The 27,292-nt window shown below is 39.6% G+C and overlaps 1 pseudogene; it reads right to left on the bottom strand.

Annotated features, from left to right (window-relative positions):
* Window positions 1-1,482: 1,482 nt before the first annotated feature.
* LOC128838586 (kynurenine/alpha-aminoadipate aminotransferase, mitochondrial-like) lies at window positions 1,483-27,271 on the bottom strand (annotated as a pseudogene).
* Between the last annotated feature and the right edge of the window lie 21 nt (window positions 27,272-27,292).

Raw genomic sequence — 27,292 nt, 5'->3', positions numbered from 1 at the left:
TTTTCATGGCAGACTAAAACATAATCACTTTTGACCTACAGTAGCCACCTAGGGTTTCACTTTGGCCCCATAAAATGCAAATTAAAATCTGCACCCAACACAAATAGAAGAAGAAAATTACGGGATAATATATTATGATTATTTTGTAATAGGCTGAAAAGAAAGACCCCTGGATTTAATGTTCCATCTAGTCAGTCATGTAATATAAATGACTAGCTAAATGAATCTCCCTGTATAATCTTCTTCTGCATTTTAAAAAAAGAAAACTGTGCTTCAGTTCTGTTTTTCTTCCGGCAGTAATCTGAGGAGCATCTATTTTATGCTGTATTGAGATTAAATATTTCATAAAAGGAGTTTAAAATCAAGTGGTATCCGCATTTTACATTTTTGTTAGGTTAGTTCAGGTCAGCTAGAATGCATGCGCCCTTCTTAGATGATACAGCACTCTGCATTTACAGACATTTACATTTAAACTATAATTGGAGAATTTGGTTCAGCAGTCCTTTCTGCTAAAGACTTATTTTTGTCATGAAGTAAGCCTGCCACCTGCTGGAGGTGCTTCAGTAATGAATGTTGTCTCATTGGGAGGATTGTGCCCGCAGATCTGTGCATATGATCTTCCCTTCTCCAGCCTGGCAGAGTGGTGTCCATCCACTGGACCCTGCCAGGCAGCTTTCCTGCTGATCTGGGGATCTGCATAAGTGAAAGGTGTGGGAGGCAGCAGGCTGGAGAAGGGATCGAAGGTAGTGCTTAAAAGCTGCACATTGTCCTCTCCCCTTCTGTCCTAGCAGAGGTGATTTTTTCTGTGGCTTACCTCTGTTATATCCTCGCTTCCAGGGAGCACATGTGCACATAGTTGGGGACAGATAGCTAGTGTGGAGGTACAGAGCTCCATGTAAATGGCCTTTGTTTCGAATTGATACTTCAAGCTGCACATGACTCCTTTAGTGGGGGGGATGTATGGGGGGGAAGGGAGAAGCCTTCTTGACAGGACAACATGAGAAATCTGTGCTAGGGAAACCTCATGCTTTTGCACTTACAAAGTGCACTCCTACAGGTTTGGTTATGGAAAGAGGAGATCTGACCCACTGAGGCTGTATAGCGTTAGACCCCAATGTAGCGGCTGATCAGGGGATGATTTGGCCTCAGACATTAATTAGATTGCTTTGTGCAGTGAAGGGGCTGTTCTAGCAGTTGGGAATAGCCAGAGGACATAGACTATGCCCACTGTCCCCCTATATCTGTGTAGTTGGAGTGACACAAAGAGACTGTATTGTATCAGAATCAGGCACATAGTGTTATGTCTGTGTAACTTGGAACTTCTTGCACTGAAGACAGGTTTATTGAACATATCTGTGTGTGCAAACAGAAAAAAGTTGAAATCATTAAAATATATACTTAAGAAGGGGCCAATTTCACAAAGCTGAAAACAATTATGAGCTGAATTAGTAGTGAGCGAGAATTAAAACAGACAAATGTGAATGGCAATTGGGAATTGTTTAATAATATTTGACCAGATGAGCAGAAAGCCACAATCTCATAATAAAAAAGAGGCCACAATGGTTAAAAAAATTACCTGGGCTTAGAGGGGAACTAAATGCAGCTATAAAATAATAATAAAAATAATGATTATTAATAATAAATTAATAAATATATAAAACAAATGGAAGAAAGGGGAAGTTGATAGTAACATATATTACTGTTAGATGTAAAATGCATTCTTTTGTTTCATTTCTGAAGTCTGGACTCTGTAGGATAATTTAATCATCACTTCAGAAGTCCGATTTATCTTCTGAGACAGGTGGAAAAACACTCATAAGAGTTCACAATGTCTCTCTGTATATGTTTAATATAGATTTCATTAAATAGAATACAATTTAAAGATGAATAAATTATAAAATGATGATATGACAATGTGTACAAGTTTTAATAAATTAATTTAACATAGAAAATCACCAGGGTGTAAGAGATCACATAACAGTAAACTGGTCTTATCAGAAAGCATCAGCTTCTCTAATTCTATTCTATATATTCTGGACAGGTGATCTTGGTGCCAGTAAGGAACCTTTAATACAGATCCATATTAAATATCATTTAAGCTTGATACCAATCAAGAGGTCAATCAAAAAGCATTCTAAAATTCAAAAAATAGAATTTAGAATTTAAATGATTACTTAACTGTTGATTTATTCTTACAAAGATTAGGCATTTCTTAAGATAAGGCAAAAGACAGTTCACACTCCCTCTCTTGTGTATGTATATATTCATATATTATACTAAAATATACAACTCCTCTGCCTAAGCTCCCCAAAACAAACCAATCTACATTAAAACATGTCATTAAGGTTGCAAAGTCAAGGATTCCAAGTTAGGCAATGTCAGAACTAAGGTTGTCTGTGCAGGCATCTGATATGGAAGATTTCAGGCTAAGCAGTTAAAGTTTGGCAAAGTTATAATCAACTGAAAACAGGGTCCTATAATGGGAAGTGTCAGGCCTTCCTACAGTAAAGAGAGACTGTGCCAGTGGGTATTCTCTCAAGATGGGGAAAATAAAGGCTTTTTTATGATGGCTTAACCAGTGCAAAGTGACCACAATGCACTTATGTATGATGCCATACATTTCTACTTAACACTCAGATATGCGAAGAAAAGATTATGGAGGATGTATGTGGATGGATACTACATTAGCAACATATAAACATAAAATGCTTAGATACATTTGTATTGTCTGTTTTGGAGTTGTGGTTTATAGAAGGAAGTGCTCTTTGCTGTTTGCTGTGATTGAGTTTCTATTGTGTGCTGTAATTTTAAGAGGTTACGTTGGAACAGGTTGATGCATTTCACTTTTTACAAAGAGAATGTTAATCACACAAGATTCTTAAAATTTGTTTCCAGTTAAAAAAGAATCACTGGTTTTTTTTGCTTGTTGAAGCTAAGCTTTCGAGCAGATTAATAATTTCCTTCTCTTCTGAGAATACCTTCCATTGCCTGAGGGCTTCCCACTCCTGCTAAGGTGCTTCTGTCTCATCAGGACAAGAAATAGTGAGTCAGATCCCCAGCTGATATAAACCAGCATAGCTCTATTGAAAGCAGGTGAAGCAAAACACATTGTGGTGTACTGAAATGTGGTTATGACTTACAGGGCCGGCTCCAGCATTTCTGCCGCCTCAAGCAAAAAAAAAAAGGCCGCGATCGGTGGCAGCAGTTCAGCAGCAGGTCTTTTGCTCCTAGAGGGAGTGAGGGACCTGCTGCCCCCGAATTGCTGCAGGTGCTGCCCCTCTCCCTGGGCCGCCCCAAGCACCTGCTTGTTAAGCTGGTGCCTGGAGCCGGCCCTGATGACTTATCACTTCTGGATTTAATTTTAAACTATGTAGGGGCTAGCCTAGTGAGAGACCCTACTCTGCAAGAAACGCTAGTTTACTTAGGGTAAAGTTCTCCTGTGGTGTGGAGAACTAGCATGAGACCCTCTGCACCACAGTGCTTAGCTGCTACACAGAGGTTGTATGGGGGCTTTACTGAGTGGCTAGAGGAGGTGCCTATACCCATCCCTAAATGCTATGCTAAGGGTCTCAGATACTCATGCTTTATGTTGGTGGAGTGGGGATCACCCTTTCATTGTGTATGCAGCTTGGCTAGGTATATGTGCACTAGCTTTAATCTAGCTATCATGGCTAAAAATAGTAGCAAAGATGTGGTAACGTGGACCCCAGCCCAGGCTAGGAATGCACATTCGCACCCAGGGTTCTGGGCAGGCTTCCACAGCCTGTGCTATTGTGTCTTCACTGCTATTTTTAGCTGTGCTAGCTAGATTAAAGCTAGTGTGGGTATGTCTATCCAGGCTGAAATCAGACCTTCAGTTGCATCATAGACATACCCCATGTCTTACTTCTGTACCTCATGTCAGCAGGGTCAAAGATTGCTGTAGAAAGTGCATGTAGCTTCTTGGCAGTGGGGGGTTTAGCTCTTTAACAAGTCTGCTGGCTATTTTAGTAATGGTATTGCTGGAGTATGTAAGTCAGTGGTCTGAGTAATCTCTCTTGCTACTTATTGATGAACTAGAGGAAAAAACTCAAGATCAGACCTTAGGTGTCTAAACACACCTACTTTGCCAGGGTGATCAACTTTGCTGTTTTAGGTTAAAATTCACTTAAATCTTGGATGCATGGGTAATGAAATATTGTTATTCTTACTGCATGACTAAAGGACAGCAGAATCATACTTAATATGTCCTAATTCAGGGGCTCGCTAGAACAGTAACCTCACTTGCTCAGTGTGGGGGTAGTGATTCAAATCCAAGTGAAAATCAGAGGGGAACAGGTGTTTCTATTTGGTGGTGAGGAGTGTGTTTAACAGTTCTAGATGATCTTCTTCCTTCAGACAGAGCTGCTTGGACTCAATTACAAGTCCTTGTTTCTTTTCAGTGATCACTAAAGCTGAAGTTACTGGTAAGCTGGTCAAAGGGACTGAGTCTTAGACCTGGTGTGGAAACAGTGTTGTGATAAAAGGCAACACAGAGAAGGGAGCAGCAGTGAATTTCCCCGCTATCCAGTGAGATCAATACAGCTGTGATCACTAAGAGACAGGCGAGGTGGTGGAATCCAAAAATGTGGCACTGTGGCTAAAGGCAGCATGGTGAGAGATGCAGCAATGGCATCAAAGGTGCCCTGTGATTGCTAATAGCTGGGTCAGTTGGTCATGGTGCAGTAGAGCCGGACTGGACCAAGGACACAGCAGAGCAGCAGTCGAGGTGGCAGTGACAGCTGCAAGCAGCAACGGCAGAAAGAGCAGCAGTCCTCAATGAAGGTGTCAGTCCTCTCCAGGGGAACCTCTAGACTTGGGATCTTTGCTGACCTTGGACAACAACCCATGAATAGAGTGTAGAATAGGGAAAGGAGGAAGGGTGTATTGAAGGGATATTTGTCCATTGGACTTTCACACTGCAAGGTGGGAAACTGAGGCAAAGGACACCACCCAAGCTGCTGAGGGATGGGTGTCGGTGTACTTTTGAATCCTCATTGCTGTGTTTTCCGAAATTAATGCTGTATTCTCTCTCTTTAATAAACATTTTTGTTTACATAGACTCAGTACTTGCGAGTGGGGAAGTATTATCCATTAGAGGTGGCCATAGGAGGTATCTAGTTTTCTCAGATCTCTGTGTGGGAGTCTGAGTTGGTATAATGTTGTAATTTTAAGAGGAACCCCTATATACTGAACCCAGCCCTTGTTGCTGCTGACCCCACCCTGGCAGAAGAGCTACAGGTGGGAAATACTTGCTTTCAGTCAGTGGGTACATAGCTCTCGTGGTGACAGGCAGAAACCCACCTATTAAAAATAAAATCAAATTCATTATGTATGTGCGGTGTCTGGGAAGAAAGGAAGCGATGGTCTAGTGGTCAGCTCCTGGGGATCAGATGTGGCTGTCAGGAGCTCTCGATTTCTAACTCTACTACTGACCTGATGTGTGTCCCTGAGCAAGTCTCTTAAACGCTGTGCCTCATTTTCATGCCTCAGTAATAGGGGGATAACAGTTACTTACCTAACTCACAGAAATCAGAACTAAATGGTTAATAATTGTACAGTGCTTTGAAAATGTAATGTTCTACTATATGTCTATGTGCTGGTTATTATCAGGTATCATGGTACTTGATGGCATCATGGCAAAATTGCCCAGTAAGAATAAAATTAAAAGTTATGTGCAATTACAGCAAGTAGAAATAAAATCACTCCTTTAGACTTGTCAGTGAAATTAGGCACACAATTTGTAAATGTCAATGAACCCAGGTTTCTAAAAATGCCAGTTTGTTCTGATCCTTTCAGACAGTTTCTTTTATAAGCTCAGCCAGCTTCTGGAAAGCCTGCAATGAAAAAATAAAAAGAGAAAAAGGTTGAGTTGACATAATACTGATAGCAGTCACTAACACAGTGACCACTGATATCAAACTGTTAATAATCACTATTCTCCAGCTTTTCCATGTACATGTTGTTCAGAACACTATGTCTGCAAGGCATTTCAGCAATATCTCATCAAGTACGTGTGTGTATATATACACACACCCCAACACAACACCCTTTCCTCACCACTGCACACTGCTTTGAGAATTTGACCTTCAAGGCATAGCTGGATTTGACCAGTTTGCAATGGCTGGATGAGCTGGTACTTTTGCCCCAGGGTTGCTGTCTTATGCTTCAGAATTTAAGCATTAAGGCAATTGTCAGTATCAGAAAATATTTTTTCATAATGTGTCAAGCATCTCCTTAGTGATAATATAGTGACGTTGTTCTGCAGTAAACAAAGCACCAACCAGTGAAGAGAGAGGGAGAAATATGCCACTACTCCAGCAGACAGGGTCAGTCTCAAACTACTGTAGTCGGCGGGGAGAAGTATGATCATATTTGCAATTCTTGTGTCTTAGGTAGCACAATAAATGTGTTAGAAAGCAAAATAAGATTGCCTTCTTGAGAAATACACATGGAAATACTGAAGTATGTAAAAAAAGTTGAGGGTTGATTTTGCTTTCTTTACCCTAAAATTGTGTTAGTAGCCACTAATCTTGCTTATTCATCTAAAACTGTGAAAACATGGTGCAGATTCTCTCTATGCTGCTTTTCTAAATCATATTTTGTATCTATTACAGCAAGATACCCAGAGAGTGCTTTATAATACACAATGGATAAATAACCCATGGAACTCACAGTCACTAGGCATTAGTGATCACAAACTTAAGAGGCTTTAAAAAAAGGATCGGATATTTCTATGGTTAATAAGAACCATCGTTGTTAGATACCAAAAGACATAGATGGGATATTAACTCTCACACATCAGGGCATAAGCCAACCTCTAGATGACTGTAGCTAGGAACAAACTTCCCCTGTGGGCTGACTATTCTGTAATTTTCCACCATAGGGGCTCTTGCATTGTCTTTTGAATCATCTGGAACTGGTCACTGTTGGAGACAGATAGAAGGAAGGATGGGGCAGTGGTTCAGGTGCTAGTCTGGGATTTGGGAGAATTGGGTTCATTTCCCTGCTGCATCACAGACATCCTGTGTGACCTTGGGCAAGTTGCTTAGTCTCTCTGTGCGTCAGCTCCCCTTCTTTAAAATGGGGATAATGCCCACCTGACGGAGGTATTGTGAGGATAAATGTTACAGATTGTGAAATGCTTTGGCACAACAATAATGGGGGCCATATTAGTACTTAGATAGGATTCTAATTATCAAGCAACGACTTACATACTTGCTCATATACTGGGCTGTTAACCATTCAGTAAATTACTTTGTACTTTAAGGTATCCTTGTTGCCTGCCTTTCTCCCCATCATCTCTCTTCAATTTTGCATGATTCATTCCACCATTCAAAATAAACAGAGTTGATTATGGTGCATAATTTAGAGAGAATTTTAAATGTGATTATGGGGTAAACAACACTGGATATTATAATGTTAGGCAGTGGTTCACAGTGGGCAGGAAAAGGGGGACAAGAGTGTCGAACTTGCTACTCATCTGTACATCCACCAGAATGTATTATAAATTTAAAAGCTTAGATGAGACAGACTCAGTATCAGAAAACCAATAACCATCTTAACAGAGGAAAAAGAAAATCAATTTTCTGCAGCAGTTAGGAAGAAGACTGTGATTTATACTCACCTACAACTGTGTGTGTATGGATCTGTGGTTGATACATGAATGGGAATTTTATGCACACACATCAAGAGGACAACTTACACTTAAATTAGAATCTTGGTCCCAGTGGGTCTAGTAAATAATAAACTTTTAAAATGAGACTTGAACTAATGACTTTCCATAAAATAAATGCTAGTTTTACTTTGGTAGAAATGCAAGAAAAAGGGTCTTCAAGTCCAATATTAGTCTGCATGCAAACAACAAATTTACATGAACAATAGAATCTGATCATGTAAGTCGCCCCAGTGATGCACAACACCACCAGTTACACTCACCTGGTCCATCTGGTCTGGAGAAGCAAAAGAATAGGAAGCTCTGACATAGGGAGTAGGAGCTGAGCTATCAATGCTAAACGATTGTCCAGGAACCAAAGACACCTAAGAAAGATGTTACTGACTTTAATGTTTTGAATGCAAGGAAGTTTGAGAGGATGGCATGTAAAATAGGACCATTACACTATCCCGTATCAGAAACTGTTTATAGTTATACCAAGTTTATCTCATTTTAGACATAGCTAATAGGCAGAAAAGACTCACAACTAGTATCAAACTGGGGAATTCTTTGCTTCAGTATCTAGTAAAATCTAAGGACTCGATTCAGCCTGCACTGAATGAATATAGCTTCCCTGGGAATCTACAGGCCAAATGTAGTGGAATGGTAAACAATGGTGTAAATTACGTGTCAGGTGCGAGTTAGTCAGCAAATGGATGTAAGTGGTGAACTTCAAGCTGTGCTAAACTTGGACTTGTACTAATTGAGTATTCAGCAGGTGTGCAGCAAACTGAATAACATACACATCTAGGATCAAGAAAGCAGGGGGTGGGGGAAAGGGAATAACAGGCAGAGCAAATACAGCAAGGTGTGAGAAAAAGCTGATCAGCCACGAAATTTAGCTATGTCCACAACATTCTCAAAATTCCTGTTGTCAAATTTAGCTTAGGTGTAATTGGCTATAACTCTCATTGACGTCAATGAAGATAATATCCTTTTGTGCCAGAAGTTGAACTTGGCCCCTACAGAATTTGAAATTAGAAATATCACCCATTTTTGACTAGCTTCTGACATGAGATCATTTACAACAGTATAACACCGTATACAACACTGGTGAATTTGGTCCGGTGTTTTAAGGAGGTGGCATTTGTGGTCTGTTAGGGGGAGGAAGTGGGGATAGTAGGGGTCTGCATAAAATGGAAGGCTATGTCACAATATAATAGTGGAACCGAATGGATGTTGGCCTTTAAAAAGACTTCAGAGTGGTAGCTGTGTTAGTCTGTATCAGCAAAAACAATGAGGAGTCCTTGTGGCACTTTAGAGACTAACAAATTTATTTGGGCATAAGCTTTCGTGGGCTAAAACCCACTTCATCGGGTGCATGGAGTGGAACATACAGTAGGGAGGTATAAATACATAGCATATGAAAAGATGGGAGTTGCTGTATATTTATACCTCCCTACTGTATGTTCCATTCCAGGCATCTAATGAAGTGTGTTTTAGCCCACGAAAGCTTATGTCCAAATAAATTTGTTTGTCTCTAAAGTGCCACAAGGACTCCTCGTTGTTTTTAAAAAAACTGTAAGTTTCATCCTTGTGATTGTAAAGGGATCCATATTGATCATGAGTAGAACAGTGTACAGTTTTGCATTGGAAGAAAATTAAGACAACAGCTTGATTACAAGAATGATGGGATCCTGTACAAAACTATAAGCTAGTCAAATAACTAGTACAGATAAGAGTAGTTGCAGCTAAGCTTTTTGGACTTCAGAGCACATTTTCACATTTTACAATTTTTTTGCTAGTTTTCTCTTTGCAGAATTTCTGCAACCCATTTCAAATTATCTGATGTTTAAAAAGGAAAAAGCATTTATTAGTGTGTTCTATTTTGTTTTCTAATTGTCAATAGGCTCAAATGATTACCAGTTTCTTGTAACTTGGTCTTTATACTCTATATACACATACATTTAAAATGAAATCCTGGCTTCTTTGATGTTGAATAGCAAGACTTCCCATTGACTTCAATGGGGACAGGATTTCAACTCTGGTGTTCAGATCACTATGAAAATTATGCAAGTAAAGTACATTGAAATGGCTACAGTGTTTCTAGGTGCTGCGTCGCTGTTACTATCACCATGATGGCATATCTAACATACTGTACATCTTATATGTGGAATTTTAATATAACAATTGTAATATGGCTAAAGATTAAAACCCCAATTCTGCCCTGAGAACAGGGCATTTAGACCCTGATGCTTGTGCAGAGCTGCACTGAAGTAATTGGGAATCTCATGGGTGTGGGCAGTGCTCGTTGCAGGACTGGGGCCTAAGGCATTTTTCTGTGCATACTTGAGTTTGAAGTGTGACTATTCTTTGTGGCCAGTCTCTGTTCTCACATCATGTAGTGCCGTTTTATTGTATTAGAAACAACTTTCAAAAGGAAAGTAAAATGTTAGTATTATGAACAACTGGTCAAACCCAGCTCCCATTTGTTATAATGTGATCCCATCATTTCAGCTACTAAAATTTTATTCTTTAATGACCTGTTAAGAAAACGTCACCTGAGTCATAAACTAATTCAGTAACAAATAGTCAGAATAACAGACATAGTTCCGTTCCAAATAAAGTTTACATTATTTTAAAGCTGTTTCCCCATCATTAGGTCTTTCCCTACCCCTCTCTCCAAAGCATTTTCCATAATCATCTGGTATGCATTGGAAATTCCCTTAATCTTAATCCATAAAAACATTCCAGCAGTAGGGATGTTCCACTCCGCCAAACCTGTAAATAAAATATGGACATTGAGTAAAAGTACATCTTGCATCTGTAATGAAAACACCAAAATGGGAATATTGCCATTGATATCAATAGGGACAGGATTTCACCCATAGTATTATATAGAGTTTACTCCATCAGCTTTTTTGTAGCACTGATTTGCATGAAGACCTTGGCCTTCTTGGCCCTTTACACACGTATCCAAGCAGTTACCTTGCCTTTCCTTGGGGTCAAAGCTATATTTTTCTAATCAGTAAATGCTCCAGATAAGTCAGATACTCAGTTCAGTTTACCTTAACTAAAGTAAGATCTATTGGCAACTTAACAATAATAGAAAACCATAAAATAAAGCAAAGATTAGTTAAACACAAACACATGACAGATGAATATGATGCGGAATGTCAGCAGATTGCTGTGTTTTGTAACCATTTAGTGCCAAAGTTATCTGGACTTACAGCACAGTAGTAGTTTGCATAGTCTCTCACACTGAAAGTGCTGTCTCTAGAATTACATGCCTCTCCAGAAGAAATAGTCCTCACAGAGAGTGTGTTTGTATGTAACCTCCCACTTTTTACAATAGGTCTCCCCAGCTTCATTTGTTGACATTTGCCTGTCGGCAGTATAGTTAATTTAATGGTAGGCTGTAAACTCATTAACAATGAGGCAAAGAACATTCAGTTCTGATGTTAGCTTATGTTAGGTAAGGTCTTCCTGTTACCAGCATACATAGAATCATAGAAATGTAGGACTGGAACAGACCTCAATTGGTCAGCTCGTCTAGTCCCCTGCACTGAGGCAGGACTACATATTATGTGGACCATCCCTGTCAGGTGTTTGTCTAACCTGTTTTAAAAAACCCTCAGTGACAGAGATTCCAGCCTCCCCAGATTATTTGTCCTGGTGCTTTTTCCCCCCTTAGACTTGCTTCCCATGCAATCTTACCTACTAATTCTCTGAGTTGGCTAATGTCTGCCTTTTCTGAAGTTCACTGTGTTTATTCTGCTGTTTTTCCTTCAGACCGTTCCTTAGAATCATGAATGCTGTCATTTCATGATCACTTTCACCCAAGCTGTCGTCCACCTTCAAATTCTCAAACAAGTCCCTCCTTATTTGTCAGAATCAAATCTAGAGCAGTGTCACCACTAGTCACTTTCTCCATCTTCTGTAATAAAAAGTTGTCTCCAATGTGTTCCAAGAACTTGTTGGATAATCTGTGCCCTGCTGTATTGTTTCCTCAACATGCCCAGGTAGTTGAAATCCCCCATCACCACCAAGTCCTGTGCTTTGGATGATTTTGTAGTTTAAAAAAAGCCCCATTCATCTTTTATGCCTGGTTAGGTGGTCTTCTAGAGTAGACTCCCTAATAGGACATCCCTCTTGGCCACTTGGGTAATATAATTATCCCCTGAAGGATTTACTTCTTGGCAGTTCCTGCATTCTTGTCCATTACCTGCTTCTCTGCATTGTTAAAGAACATAAACAACATCTTGAGGTAGACCTAGGTTGCCAGGCCATTTTCTGTGGCAGCTTACTTCCAAACATGGACAGTAAAAACACAAAACAACCCTCCCTGTCCCCTGTATAATAATACACTTTCACCTGTCTCTCAAGCAAATAGATGAGAATTAATTTAATGTTGTGAAAGCAATCCTAAACATACGGATTACTGGAGGCAATCAAACATCTTGTTAACTAGAGTTTCCTTTTACAGTAGCTCTGAAAATTGATGTTACAAATAGATGGCTGGGTACTTGAGATGTGTCCCAGGGAGCTTATTTACCCAAAGGAAAGTGAATGACGTCTGTAGACTGGTTTATACAGGTCTAAATCCTGTACTGTAGAGTAAGCCACTGACTAGAAAATCATGCTCCGAAGGGAAGGAAACATACACAATACACCTGACATAACAGAAGATTCGGATACATACAGGAACGTCTGGATTTGGTTGTGGGAGCCTAGCCTCATCAGTTGTCTGCATGTGATGCTGGATCCACGGAGTGGTGCAATTGTGACAGTACAGTGATCAGTCAAATCCACTGTGCTTTGTATAGCGAGGGAGCAACCGCAACTGTAAGTCATATGTGCACAAGCTCACAGCCTGAAAATCTACATTGCAGTACTTCAGCCCAAGGACACTAGCCTCCAGCGGCACCGTGGTTCAGATGCTTCTACAAACATATGGGTCACACATGCCAAGTGCCTGGCAGGCAGGATGAAGTAACATAGTGACAACTGGACAAACACAATCTTTCCCCCTCTTGTTCAATGTACGTGAGTAGCCACTAAGGCAAACAATGAGGTGCCATAGGCTTCTGGCCATCAGTGTACTACTGGTGACACTCAGGTCTGTGTCTTATTTTCATTAGGCCTAAATGGAAGTGTGTCCCTATTCATCAAGTGTATGTCAGAGAAGTGGCTCTGGATGATGAAATCGATCTGGTTTACGTATGTTCTGCTCTGCCTGGATAAGATGGAAGCGATGCTCTGTTGGCAGGGGCAAAACATTTTGAGGAGGTATTTATTACAATCTTTGAAGCTGTGAGAGATCTAAGCCCTAGTTATTTTACAGATCACCTCTCCCTCTAAATCTTGCCTTTGCATTGGTGAGAACACTTCCACTGTTTGATCTACAGGAGAAGCTCACAGGAGCTGGGAGCAGTGATGTACTCACTGGCAGGCTCCCACCTCTGCAATTTGCACCCACTGGAAATCCAGCTGACCAAACCTGGCAACATTTGGAAAGAATCAGAAAAAGGCATCTTTATTCATGCTTTCTACTAATTGGAATTTACTTTTACAGTCTCCCTGCTGGTATCCTCCTGTTTCATGGCTTGATAGCTATGAGGGGCACTGAGTTTATGCTCCCATTGGGGAAATGGTTCTTTGCTGGTCTAAACTATGTAAAGTGCACCCAGATACTTCTATGGTGGTGCCTTGTATATACATTTAATAATCATTTTTATGCTAATTTGACTTTGCCAGAATTTAAAATGTAATCTTTTCCATGCTATGTGTTTGTGGAATTAATTGCTGATTATCTTTATTCAAAACAAACAAATAAACAAACAAAAAATAGGCAGTTTCCATATTCACCTCTTTCCACCATTCTTCTTGATTATATGGTCAATGTCTACAACTAACTAGTTTTAGTCAGTTTTAATTTTAGCTCTTCTCAGTTACAGTTAAGCTTCACTTTTTAAAGTCTTGCTGGAGCTCAGGTACTAAACAAACAGGCATGACAACCAAATGATATTGAGATTACTAGACCATAAACATTACCTAACTTTTACCTTATGTAGCCTTTCTGGTTCTTTTCCCAGAATGAAGTCTAGAATATGCTCTGATCTTACAGCATAAGTGGAAGTGTCTAGAGATCCAGGGTAATGGAGCTGCTAGTACCAGAGCATTATGGGGAATGGTTTTCCTATCACATGAATTTTCAGTTTCAAAAAATTTCCCCTTCCACTTCAAGACTAAACTGAGAAAGAGTGAATATAAAAGCCACTATGAAGTATAAGATCTGAAAATGGTTTTACTTCACATAGCAGGTACAGCAAAAACTGTATTCTGCCAAGTGGTTTTTTTTATTATACGTGGAACTGGTATTGACCCCTATAGTTAATGCTTCTATTCAAGGCTGGCCTTATAGGTGGATGACATGGGCAACCGCCCAGGGTGCCGTGGTAAGTGGAGCACCGTGGTCAAGAGGCAAGGAGCAGGGTGGGCCTGGGGTGTGAGGCCAAGGAAAGGAGCTCGGGGCAATGCAGGGAAGAGGCAGCGGGGCCTGGTAGGGGGAGTGGGGAGCCTGGGGATTCAGTGGGGGCCACCTGGGATGAATGGGGAGTATGGGGAAGCAGAAGGGGCCAGGGGTGATGGGAGGCCAGGGAGGCAGCGGGGGGTCAGGGGAGCCAAAATACAAGTTTGCCCAGGGTGCCATTTTCCCTGCAGCTGGTCCTGCTTCTGAGGGGCTCCTTTTACTTACTGGCTGCACTGGTCTGGCAGTCCAAAATAGCCAGAACCCTCCCAGCCATATTTCCAACCCCAACATGCCCCTTTTTTTCTAAGGTGCACATGCTGGCATGCTGCTGTGCCACAGGCTGTATGTGTGTCTGTCTGTTTGCCATTTCACTGGCCCTCAATCACCAGGGAATCCCCTTTCCACTGGGGATATGCCTTGGTTGGGAGATCCAGATGGTTTCTGGCCCACTGATTCCTCCAGAGTGGAGTAAAGGTGCCAGGATTCAGTCCAGAGCTGGGACTATTTAAAATCTGCCCCAAAAGGGGATTATGTAAAGTCACCTTTGCTGTGGAAACTGTTTGCAGGATCAGAAAGATAGTCCTCAGTCAGTTTAAACCCAGCTATTTTATGTCAAAAGAACTTTCCTTGTCTGTTGTCCCTGGAACCAGTTTGAACCAGTACATGCAAACCTCCACAGGGGTTGGTACCTCTCTGGAGCTATTTACACCTGAGTGATTCATCTTTCTCGCCCCTGTGAAGAGGCATGCCCTCACACTGACAAAGAGGAGACTAACAAGCTCCTCTGGGCCTGTTCAACGCCAGTGAGGTGCATCTGCAAGGTTTGTTCTGAAGTGGGGGGCGGTTAAAAGGGAAAACTGGCCAGAGGAAGGGGCGGTGAACAGGAAGAAGGCTGCTCCATCTCAGATAGCAAAGACAGTCTCACTGTATCTTTGTGGAGTGGCCACCCCCCTGAACTCGGAGTCTGTACCCAGTTTCTTCTCTATTCTCTGCTGCCCCCCACTCCCACATTGAGCGAAGCATTCCTCAGAAACTTCATTAAATCAACCTTGCCAAGTTCCTGAGCTTTTCCATAAGAGTGTACATTATGGCCTTGAAGTAGTGCAGCTAATAAATAGGAGTTGGAATCGGAACTGAAAGGTGAGTCAATGAATAGCAGAACACAGAGGCAAGATAATACCAATCAATGAGTGCACCTTTACTCTGCTCTCTATTTTTTTTTTATAAGCCAACTGCTCCCTGTTATCCCCATTGTTGTTTAGTGGGGGGTAACTTATCTGATGTAAACCAGATTCAAACCAGTGTAAAGTGTCCACGTGCAAAGTTGCTTGGCTTAACTTAATAAGTGCAATATTGCACCTTTAGTTAAAATGGTGAAACTTTGGCATGTTCACAAGCTCTAAGTTAAACATTACCCTGGTCTTTGAGTTTCTGCCCTACCATCTATCAATCTGTGCTGTTCCATAACCTATCTGCATATACATTAACACCAATAAAGAGGTGTTCATGAGTGTGTGTTGCATTCACTGACCTTTTAACCACTTGTCTGCTGCTGCAAGCATTGCATCTCTCTGGGTCCTGTAGAATTCCATTATCCTGGAAGCAAATAAGTAAGTTATTTTAAAGAACAGTGGGGATATGAGTCAGTCATACAACTATTAAATACTACCTCCTATGTAACTTCGTGTGCCTATATACAACTGGACAATATAACTCCCAGCACAGCATGATACACACATCATTGATGAATGCATCCCTGAGAGGCATGTGGAGTGGACTCACTTGCATACATATGGGTGCTTTTCTGCTATTTCTCCTACTGTGCTGTATGCAAAGCAGGATCAAGCACTTAGTTTTTAAAAACAGTCCGGTCAAATAATTGTGTGACTGTGCAATGGCACTTACCTGTGTGAAAGTGCTGGCTATCGTTGAACTCTGCATATGTAGAATAACTCTGTCAATAAGAGGTTTGGGGCCTGTTAAAAAGCCTAATCTCAACCTAAGAAACAAAAAAAAAACTATTAATACAAAGATGTACAGTCCACTAATGTTTGTTACATGAATTCAGCATTATCCCTTTGTTAGTATCTGACTGATAGATCACTAAATTTGTGGTGAGTGAATCTTAACCAAATCCAATTGTTCAGTTCTATTATGCATTGTGTAAAATAGCTCTGCCTTGGTTTGATTTATTTATAAAGAGCACAACACAAAATAAAATAAAATACAAAACAAAATAAATTAGCTCATACATAGGGATAGAATTTAAGACTCTGTTGACAGGCTGAGGGACAATGCTTCATGGGAGCACATGCACAGGTTAAATGATAAAAAGCGGCTGATTGAGAGCAGAGGATTCCCAAAACAACAGACTTATTTGCAGTTAAAGCAATGAAAGGGTACTCGTTGCTGGCCATTCAAAACTCAGCCAAGAAAGGACAGCCCCTAATATCCCAAGGAATTTAGAGAGGGGAAAAAATGTCAAAAGCAGCTTTGATGTTTAGGACAAATGGAGAAGACACCGCACCCTGAAGAGTGCTTCACAGGGTTTGGCACCGCAAAGAAAACAAAAAAGGTGTGTGTGTGGGGCAGTAGGGATCACATGGCAATTCTTTGTACATAAGGGCACTCTAATGAGCTGCTCGTCCTTAACTGAGCTTTATGGCATAGCCAAAGTTTGCTTTACAGCATGTGACATTCTAGCTTCAAAATATTTTTGCAGCCATAAAAGTAAAAGATGTGAGACTCTTTTTAATCAGAGCTGTATAGAGGGAATGATAATGTTTTGGTAGAATGGCGCATATCACACAGCATTTTGAAATTGGACTTACCCAGCAGAGATAATTTTAGAAAAAGTGTCACATCTGATCACTCGACCATCAACATCCATTGACAGAAATGATGGTGCCTTAGTCTTTAAATATAAAAAAGTAGCTTATTATGGCCCTTATTTTATTGTGTTACTAGAATATGTATATATATACGTATGATATAGTATTGTGATACTAGAATATGACTCACTCTTGTTAACAAGAAAACAAAATACTCTGGACTATATTGTGACTGGCTTTGTGGCAATGAGCACAGCAAGCAACTTCTTTCTCCTTGTGTCCATCCCTGTGCAGGGGCCAGTACAAAGTGATAAGAGTGGGCACTGTATTAAGCTAGTGCAAGTAGTGGCATAAAGTCTCCACAAAGGGCTAGGGAGCAGCAGGATAAGAGCAGGGCCTGGGATGAATCTACGTTAACCATTCTCCTCCACGCTACTTTAGCCAACAGTTGTGGCTGGGTCCAGTGGTGGGTGGAGTGGTACATTTTGTACCTTGTTGAAGTGTGGGTGTGCTCCCACTGTAGGGTGTGCTCCTCTGGAATGAGTGCTATGGACTGAACCTCTCTTAACCATAGACTTGGTATGGCACCATGAGCTAGCATTGTATCCATCTGTATGTACACACACATGTTTACACCCATTCTATATGGGTGCAAACACCCATGTACACACTTAAGCAGTTCTTACGCCTCCATGTGTGCAAGGTTGGATTTTTTCACCCACGTAAGGACAAGTTGGTTTCAAGGATGCACATTCTATCATTAGCAAGCACTTGGGTGTTAGACTATTTCAAATGTGTATGCATGCATTTGCCCCAACTTTCCCATCATACTAAAGAAAGTTTAAGGTAAGTCATATTTTGGGCCTCTAACCTTTGACAGTGTACATTTTAATAAATGTCTTTAACTACTGAACAACTGATCTGCAACTCTTTCTGTGTAGGAAAACATTATAGTAGTCCAGTTCAAACCTGAGATTCTCTGTCTGCCAAAACATATGTAAAATGCAAGATGTTTGATTGTTGGGTACAGTGGTCACCTAAACATTTTTATTTAAATGTGGACAGCTGAAAATGTATTTCTCCTTGTCAAAGTGACAGCATGTGTGACAGGAATACAAATAAGCACAAGTGAATATTTACCTTTTCAAACTGAAGAAAATAATATGGATCATCTTCTATTATAAGGAAATCATAACATCTTGCAAGCTAAAGAGAGGTAAAATTAAAAAAAGAGGAACGGGTCTTGAAACTGTCAATTATTTGCTGCAATTATTATGTGATATTTTACTATACAGAAGAAGACAGTAGTGTGATCATTGACAAAAGGGTAAACGACTGAGTAGCTCGCTGGGGCTACCATTATCCATGCCACCAGGTATAGGCCATGAAAATGATCACGTAGGATGACAAGGAACAGAAATAGACATATTTGCAGCTGGGGTCTTTTATACTTTCAGTAGGTCCAGAATCAACATGTTGTTATGGGGAAAATATTCTAGTTCTGTATTATAAATTGGTTAATAGCAAACAAAATGTTCTCTCTTTATGAAAACTCTGATGATGTCAGGTTCGTACTGAATACCTGGTATATCTTCTTCTTGCAGTCAGCAGTTAATGAGGTTCCAGATGGATTACTACCATTTGGAACGGTGTAGAGGAACTTGGGGAGATTGTTGTTCAGCTTTTTTGCGTCTTTTGGTCTCCACCTGGAAAGAATTTCTTTCAGAGCTTTTGGAATAATACCGTGCTTGTCAGTAGGGACTTTGATAATGTTACAACCCAGTGTTTCAGCTGTTAATAGAAAGAAGACAGACATGACACACAATCTTGTAGCCCAGTCAGCAGTTCAGAAATAGTCAGTGAAGCCATAGAACTTCTGTGCATGCTTCATCAAAATTATTAAAAATTCTTTACCTTAAATTTGATCTGAAATGAGAAATTGGGGAACTAGATTGACTGACTTCAAACAATCTTAAATGCACATTACAAAACCACTGATGTGGTTACTCATAAGTAATGTGGAAATCTCAAGTTTATGTCCTAAAATCTTTCTCTCAACATAGTCCATATTTTATATATGGTCCCAATTAATGGTCCCACACTCAGCTATATATTTATTTGATTGCTTAATAGAACCAACACTTTCCCCATAAAAAAGATATTACACAGCTATTCCATGCAACAAGCTAACTGAATGCAACAATTAAGGTAGGGAATTGACATGCATAAGTGTGAAAAATTCCAAAAGTGAGGTTCCTACTATAACTTATTTGCATTACTTGTGTATATGCATACATTCACATATAGATAATCTGACAACACACACATGTAATTCAAGTAAGTTACAGTAGGAACCTGATTTTTGCATTTGGTTAGTTTTTTTGCATGGGATATCTTACTTGGATAACAAGTTGCTGGTTCTGCTGGGCTGTCAAATAAATGTATATCTGATGTAGGAGCATTAGCTGTGTAGCTGTTTCTGCGGCTCTCTAGCAGGGCCAGCTCCAGGGTTTTTGCTGCCCCAAGCGGCGCAAAAAAAAAAAAAAAAAAAGCCACGATCGCGATCTGCGGTGGCAATTCGGTGGGAGGTCCTTCGCTCCAAGCAGGAGTGAGGGACCGTCCGCCGAATTGCTGCCAAATAGCTGGACGTGCCGCCCCCCCCTCCGGAGTGGCCGCCCCAAGCACCTGCTTGGCAAGCTGGTGCCTGGAGCCGGCCCTGCTCTCTAGAAGGATCCCTGAACTCTTCAATACACTCGTCAGTGTTTTGTTATGCTTCCTCAAGGCACTAGGATCCCTAGCTATCATATAATGAAGAGTACCTTGCAGTGCAGTGTCATTCTTCGCCTCAGTGCAGCCTGACGTATCCCTACAGTTCACGGAAAACTCAAGGCTCAGATAGTCATATAAAAGAACATCCAAGATTGCAAAGTCATTTTCCAAAGGCCAAGCTTCATTTTTGCATGCATCATGCTTTTGCAGGTGCACATATGTATGTGTCCACACTTGGTAGCTGGAAACACCTGTGTCCACACTTTCAGTCAGGGTAGATAAAATGATTTTTGGGGAAAACTTTGTTATTTAAATTGGAAATGTTTGATGTTGCTGTTTTTAAATGGTTTTTCTCTTTTAAAATAAACATGTTTAAAATGAAATCTGAATTTAATACAAAATATGTTAAGGCTTGAACTTGTTATAATTTAGCTGTAAATGGGAAACATGTTTTGAGAAGAGAAGTTTATTTACCCAGAATGTAAAGGTGGTTTTGTATAATAAACCTAAATGTTATATGCTGTTTTGTGTGTTTTAATTAAATCCCAGTTACCACCCTAATGCAGCTTGACATAAATCATGAGCAGAAGTTAATTATCTGGTAAATAAGCAAATAAGTCACCGTTTTCTAATATATTTAAAATGTAGAGTAAAGAATCTGAAAACTTACAATGTACTGTCCTATGTAGCAAAAATATGTACCAAATCTAGCTGTAAATTAACATGTTTTAATGGTCATATCAACCCCTGAGAATTAATCTTTCTTTAGAAAATAACTGAAGTTCAAATGGAAAAGTTGATTAAAATCAGTTATTTAAATTGAGGCTTTCCATTGGGTGATGTAAATCAATCCACCCTGCTTTCAAGAGTCAAAAACCTGTTTATACATGTTAAACTTACACCTTCAAAATCCATTGGCCTTGAAAGTCAAGTGAATGCATATATTACATGTGCCTAATTTTGTATGTGCACAGGTGGAGGCCTGAAAGAGATCCTATTCAAAATGTACCCATGACTACTGAAATACAGATCGGTCTCTGCTGCAATATATAACTTGCCAGATATCCATAGATGTGGCCCACATGTGATGCATACTTAAATCAGTGAGAGAAATCACATATTGCAAACTTTCCCTCTTCATCTTGACTTTAGGAGGAACTTTGCACTGCTTTGCAGACATAACCAATACTCACTGCTGACAGAGTCCTTGAGTAGCTGGGGTCTTCTAAAAGGACATTATCTCCAGGATTGACAAGCATATCAAACACCTGCCCAATAAGAATAATTTATTTTACAACAGTCTGACCTTTCCTCCTGAATATTATACACATTGCTATATACTCTGGTTGGATTATCTGTATTGATTACATCAGTGGCTCTCAACCTTTCCAGACTACTGTACCCCATTCAGGAGTCTGATTTGTCCAGCATACCCCCAAGTTTCACCTCACTTAAAAATGACTTGCTTTCAAAATCAGACATAAAAATACAAAAATGTCACAGCACACTATCACTAAAAAATTGCTTACTCTCTCATTTTTACCATATAATTATAAAATAAGTCAATTGGAATATATATAGAAACCAAGAAAAAGAAACCAAGGCCTGCTTATCTTATCCATGCATATAGCCTTCACTCACACAAGTTATCCTACGATTTTAATCAGGCTACTGCTGTGAATAAGGCAAGTACAAACAGAATCAGAGTGTGAAATCCTGGACCCATGGAAGCCAATGGAAATTTTGCAATTGACTTCAATAGGGACAGGATTTCACCCATGCTGGATAATTATTCCCTTGTATAAAAGATGTATAATAAACTAGCACTTTTTTCAATTAAAAATTAGTTGCTTAAGTGAAAACATGTTTAAAGCTTTCGTGCCATTGAACAAAAAATCTAACAAATTAAACACACTTCTTCATACAGGTAGCAGATCTGTGTTTATTAATATTTCAGTGTTAGGGGAAGGTTATATTACTTGAAATGGAGTGAAGGGAATCAACAAAGGGCTATGTTCCCTGTGAACTAAACTTTGTAGATATAATTAATAAACTATATAGTTTATGTAGCATTGCCATGCCAGTACCGATTCTCTTTTCAGTCTTACTTTAGACAAGCCGTCCTGGCTGCCAGTGGTGACACATATCTCCATTTGGCCCTGATCAGGACTGTACTTGGCAGTGGGAGGATTGTGGAGACTCATCTGTAAATCCTTTAGCCAGGACAAGAACTCTGGAATTCTGAACAGAAGTTTCATTCCTTTATTCTTCATTTGTATCCATAACACTTTATAAAGTACAGAGACATTTACTCAGAAGCGTCCCTTTGCAGCCCTGATGCAGCATGATTTCTGAACAACCTGTGTGTAGCTATTGTTAAATAAAAAGGATTATGGATCGAATTCTGAAGTGCTTACTTTAGAGACTGATCCTGCACATCCTTACTATCATGATTAGTTCTTACTCTTATAAGTAGTTCCATCACTGTCTTAAATGTGCATTAGCTAGAGATTGCAGGATTAGTTTTCAGTTTTCACTAAGGAAAATGCTCATGAATTTAAATGAACCTCTTGTTGTTTCATCTGACAGATAAGTGTTCAGAAATGAAAACCAAAGTAGGTCATACTTGGAATGAAACATTTTCCTATTGAAAGAGGGGGTTGTTGAAATTTTCCACAGGAAAAGAAAACTTTCTTAAGAATTATCTGTCAGCAAAATTGAAATGAAGTATTTTGTCTCAGGTCAGGTGAACATTAATTTCTGTGTCCGCCTATGTCACCATGGTACCTGATGGGAGCTGTATTTTCAGGCCCCTTATGCCCCTATTCTCCCTAATAGGACAGGCTTCCTTGCCAGAGTCCATCTTTTAGGATTCATCACAATCTCGCCCTGTGGCTGAATCCAAACAAAAAAAATTCAGAATGTTTCATTCTGTGAAAAGGTTAAATATTTTGAATTTTTTGCCCAATTTGTAATGAAAAGATTGAAATATCAGAATTCTCGATGGAGCAGAAATTCTATATTTTGATAGGCTCAGTCCTTACAATAAAAAAACAGGTTGATGGACACAATGAAACAATTCAGTTTTCCTTATTGAATAATGGATTATTGAAAAGTTATTTGAAAAATGAAAAATGAACCAGTTTACATTGAAGATTAAAATACAATCACTTAAACTCAATCTCTCCAAGTAAATGGGTATTGTATTAAAAAGATCAGCTCTTTTTATTAATCTTGGACCTGATACTAAATTGATTAAGAAATGTCACGTCGCTTTTGAAAACTACCCTTTTGTGGAGGAATACTGGAGGGCTCTCTTCATTAATGCCTCCCCAATTTCAATAGTGGTTCCATCTTCAAGAGTGAAACTTGCTGTTTTAAATGGGAAATAGTTAGGATTTGGCATGCCTCCAGAGATCATGATTACTGAGGGGTTCTTCTGTGCCAAACTACCTGTAGTGAACATAAGGAAGAAATCATCTATTGGAGATTGCACACTGCAAGGAATAGAGAATGCACTCTTAGAGGGTTTTCAACTCAATTTAATACATTATAGTCAAATGTTAAAGTAAATATGTGGTGTTCTTGATTCACAGTGACATACATTGTTTTCCTGTGAGAACAATACTTCTCATTTGTTCTCTCTTGCTCAATATTTATCTTCTAAAGGTTTTTGTTTGCTGCCAGTAAATAAAAATGTCATGTTTTCGCGAAGAGTAGTAGAAATACCAATACCATCATAGTTTTTTTTACAAATTGTCAGCTATGACTTGGACATACATGAAATATTAGCTATAAAATATTAGAGATGGACTGAGTTGCTAAATTTGGATCTAGGTTTGAACTTCTCTGAAATCTGGAAGCATCTCATGTCTGGGGTTTGGTTTAGTTCCTTCTCTACTAATTTCTAGATAGATGATCTTACTCTTTTAAAGTTACAAAGAACAACTCTGTGCAAAGGCTGACTTGGGGATGGAACATTTTCATTTACTAACTGCTGTCAGGAGCTACTGTAGTTGAAGCTACTGTTTGTCCAGGTAGTTTAGCACAAACTTTTTGAAATAAACTGTAGGCATCTCTTTGGATTACATGCTTCATGATGCTCTCCAGGTTTCAAGCATGGAAAATGAAGGATCTAATACACCACCACAATTTTGTTAAGTAAGTATCACTTTAGTAATGAGAATTTCTCTGTGTATACTGTAAAAGAAGAGTTTAACTTTATTACCTTTCAGTACTTTTCCAGTAAAAAAGAAATAGCTTCCTATTCAGTTTATTTGGTGCTCCAAAATCAGCCAAATTCTGCTAAATTTAAAGAGTTCTTCACCCACAAAAACCCAATTCCAGAGGTAACTGCGGAAGTCTCTTACTATTAATATATAGTCCTAGAACTATAGAATGAATGAATGTTTCAGTTTCTCTGCTTTGAGTCACACTGACTTCCATTGGGTGGAATGAGAACTGATTTAAAGCTTGAGATGAAAATTTCACTTGCCTGATAACAGCACTCCACAAAGACTTTAAAAATACCCCAAGTAACATCCTAGTCATTACCCTCAAATCTTTTGGATATAACTTCCAATGTTCAGCTGAGTTATCCTTGTTGATCACAGAAAAGAAGCCAATAATACATGGAAGACATCAGTTAGGTTAGGGGAAATATTTTGTACTCACCTGTAACTTCTATAAGATTTTCCTCTCTTGCTGCACTTACTACTGAGAGAAATTGGGAGTAGTCCATGCTGGTGATACAAAAAGCAACCTAGTTCTCTGGGTCTATCAGGCAATTGGTATAGAAAAGGAAACAAAGGGAAAGCATTTTACTCTTCAGTACATGTCTGATTTGTTTTCTAAATGCAATGAATAATCATGCAATGTTTAGCTTCTGCCTTCTTGGTTGTTCCACAGTTTATGCTAACTTTGAAAACAAAAGAAAAAATCCCCTTGCAATGTTTAGCTTCTGCCTTCTTGGTTGTTCCACAGTTTATGCTAACTTTGAAAACAAAAGAAAAAATCCCCTTGCAGAATACTTTTACAGAGGAGTCATTAGTTCTAGGGGCTATACACAAATGTTAAACAAAGAAATGACTGGATGCTTTAGCCTCATTACTCAGCTTTTGATAGACATTATGTTTCTTTGGCAGGTTTTTTACTTCATGAAGAGGTTTGGGGAAGATTTTAGACTGGATCTTGGGTTTCCCCTAAAGGGGGATTCGGTCCCGCATATCTGGGACTGATTCCCTACAGCTGGAGGTGGCGGTGTGTGTGTGTGTGTGCTGTTTGTGCCTCTTTGAGTGCAACTAAGGAAGTTCAGGTTCCATAATGTTAGGGGCAGAGTAATAAAGGGACCTTGCTGGATTTAGAATGGCTAGTGAGAGTCTGTTGTTCAGAAGCTAGGGTTACTCTTTGTGGTTGTGTTACAGTTAGCCCATTAGAGTGTGTTTAATGTTTGTGTACATGTCTGGGAAAATGTGGAGGCACTTCTGAAATGGTACCATTTAAGGCAGCTTGTACTTCATAAAGGAGACTAGAAGTGCATTTGTCTTTCACCACTGTGTCTTAACAAGGACCACAACCATCAATTTCCTGCCAGAGCTTCAAAAGGAGCTCATTTTCGTTCTGTTCTAGATGGCAAAAGAAAATTGGAACCATCTTCCAAGGCCTGATCCTCTCTCTGCTCCCCAGCCTGCCTTTCCTATTGTCTAATATTTGTATTTTATTTTATTAAATGGTCAGTTTGGAGAGAAATGAGAGGTCCTAACATAACTTTATATCTATGCCCAGAAGGAAGTAACATAGTTATTTTTCAGTTCACTTTCTACTTTTATAAAACATTACAGGACTTATTTCAACATTTAGCAACAATATCTCTTTTACTTGGATTATATGTTCTATAAATCAACGTTTTTTCTACCTGTTACTACTACTATGAACATTGCAATAGCAGTTGCATCGCTAAGTGTTATGGTCTATGCGCTAGTGCTACCCCCAATGAGGGAGAGGGGGCACAGTCCAGATTAGAACAGCCCTAACCTGGGCCTCAGTTGCAGCGATCCCTATGAGCTATTGTCACTGCAGAATAACTAGGTACAGTAACGTGCTTTGGTGCCTCCCCTCCATTTGTTAAACTTTTGCCTACTTTACAGCACCCCAAGCCTGGGTCGCTTGTCCCAAAATTGGGCCCTGATGCTGGCCATGCCCTCAGCATGCCTTGGAATGTCCCAGTCACACCTCTGTGTTGTGTTGGGGCTCCAGCATGAGCTGGCCTAGAGTTCCTGGGGAGGCCTTCTATACAAGATAATCCCTAGGAGGCTTTGCAATACTTTTGTCATCTTCTTCTGGTGAAGAAGACACACAGTGCAAACTAGAATTTCCTTTATAGGCTTGTTCCTGCAGGCCATACATAGACACTGAAGCACCTCTCTTATAATACCTCCATGGAAAAGAATAACCCGCTAAAGAGCTGTTCTGGAAAAATTCAGTCACTGAGACAGGAAGGTAGTAAAAATGATTGGAAAATAGTTTGTGGCAAGATAGACAGACCTAAATAGCAAGTTGGAAATAGACTGGAGAAATAGAGGTAGAAATGAAGCAGCTGAGGATCTGCCAGTAGAAGTTGAGGAAAATTAAAGTGAAGTCTATAGCCAGTACACAGTATGCTGTTTTTTAGAAAATTGTTATGAAGGAGGGTAAATGAGACGCAACTTAAAGACAACATTACTAATGGAAATTTTCCTCATAGGGTCAATTTCCTCAAGTGGGCTATCTTGGGAATTTGTTGAGAGTCCTGATTTCAAAAACAAACAAACCTGGGCACTACTTATTTTAGAAGAAAGAAGAACAGGAGTACTTGTGGCACCTTAGAGACTAACAAATTTATTAGAGCATAAGCTTTCGTGGACTACAGCCCACTTCTTCGGATGCATATAGAATGGAACATATATTGAGGAGATATATATACACACATACAGAGAGCATAAACAGGTGGGAGTTGTCTTACCAACTCTGAGAGGCCAATTAATTAAGAGAAAAAAAAACTTTTGAAGTGATAATCAAGCTAGCCCAGTACAGACAGTTTGATAATAAGTGTGAGAATACTTACAAGGGGAGATAGAGTCAATGTTTGTAATGGCTCAGCCATTCCCAGTCCTTATTCAAACCGGAGTTGATTGTGTCTAGTTTGCATATCAATTCTAGCTCAGCAGTCTGAAACCTACTTATTTTAGGTAACTACAACACTTAAAAATGTGACATGTAACAAAAATGAAAGAAATTACAATTTTAAAAACAAAGATTTAATGATTTAGAAATAAAACTTACCAACAGGGATGTGGCGTAGGAAAAAAGACCAGAGAAACAGTAGGGTCTTCAGAAGAGGTATCCCTTCAGCAACCAAACACAAAGAAGTAATAATCAATGAATTATAATAATAATAACCCAATGAGATTTACTCCTAATACGGTGACAAGAAAATATACAATAATCTCA

The sequence above is a fragment of the Malaclemys terrapin genome, chromosome 5 (assembly GCF_027887155.1).
Source record: "Malaclemys terrapin pileata isolate rMalTer1 chromosome 5, rMalTer1.hap1, whole genome shotgun sequence".
Lineage (NCBI taxonomy): Eukaryota > Metazoa > Chordata > Testudines > Emydidae > Malaclemys > Malaclemys terrapin.
The sequence above is the reverse complement of the archived record's forward strand: the minus strand, read 5'-3'. Positions and strand labels throughout refer to the sequence as shown.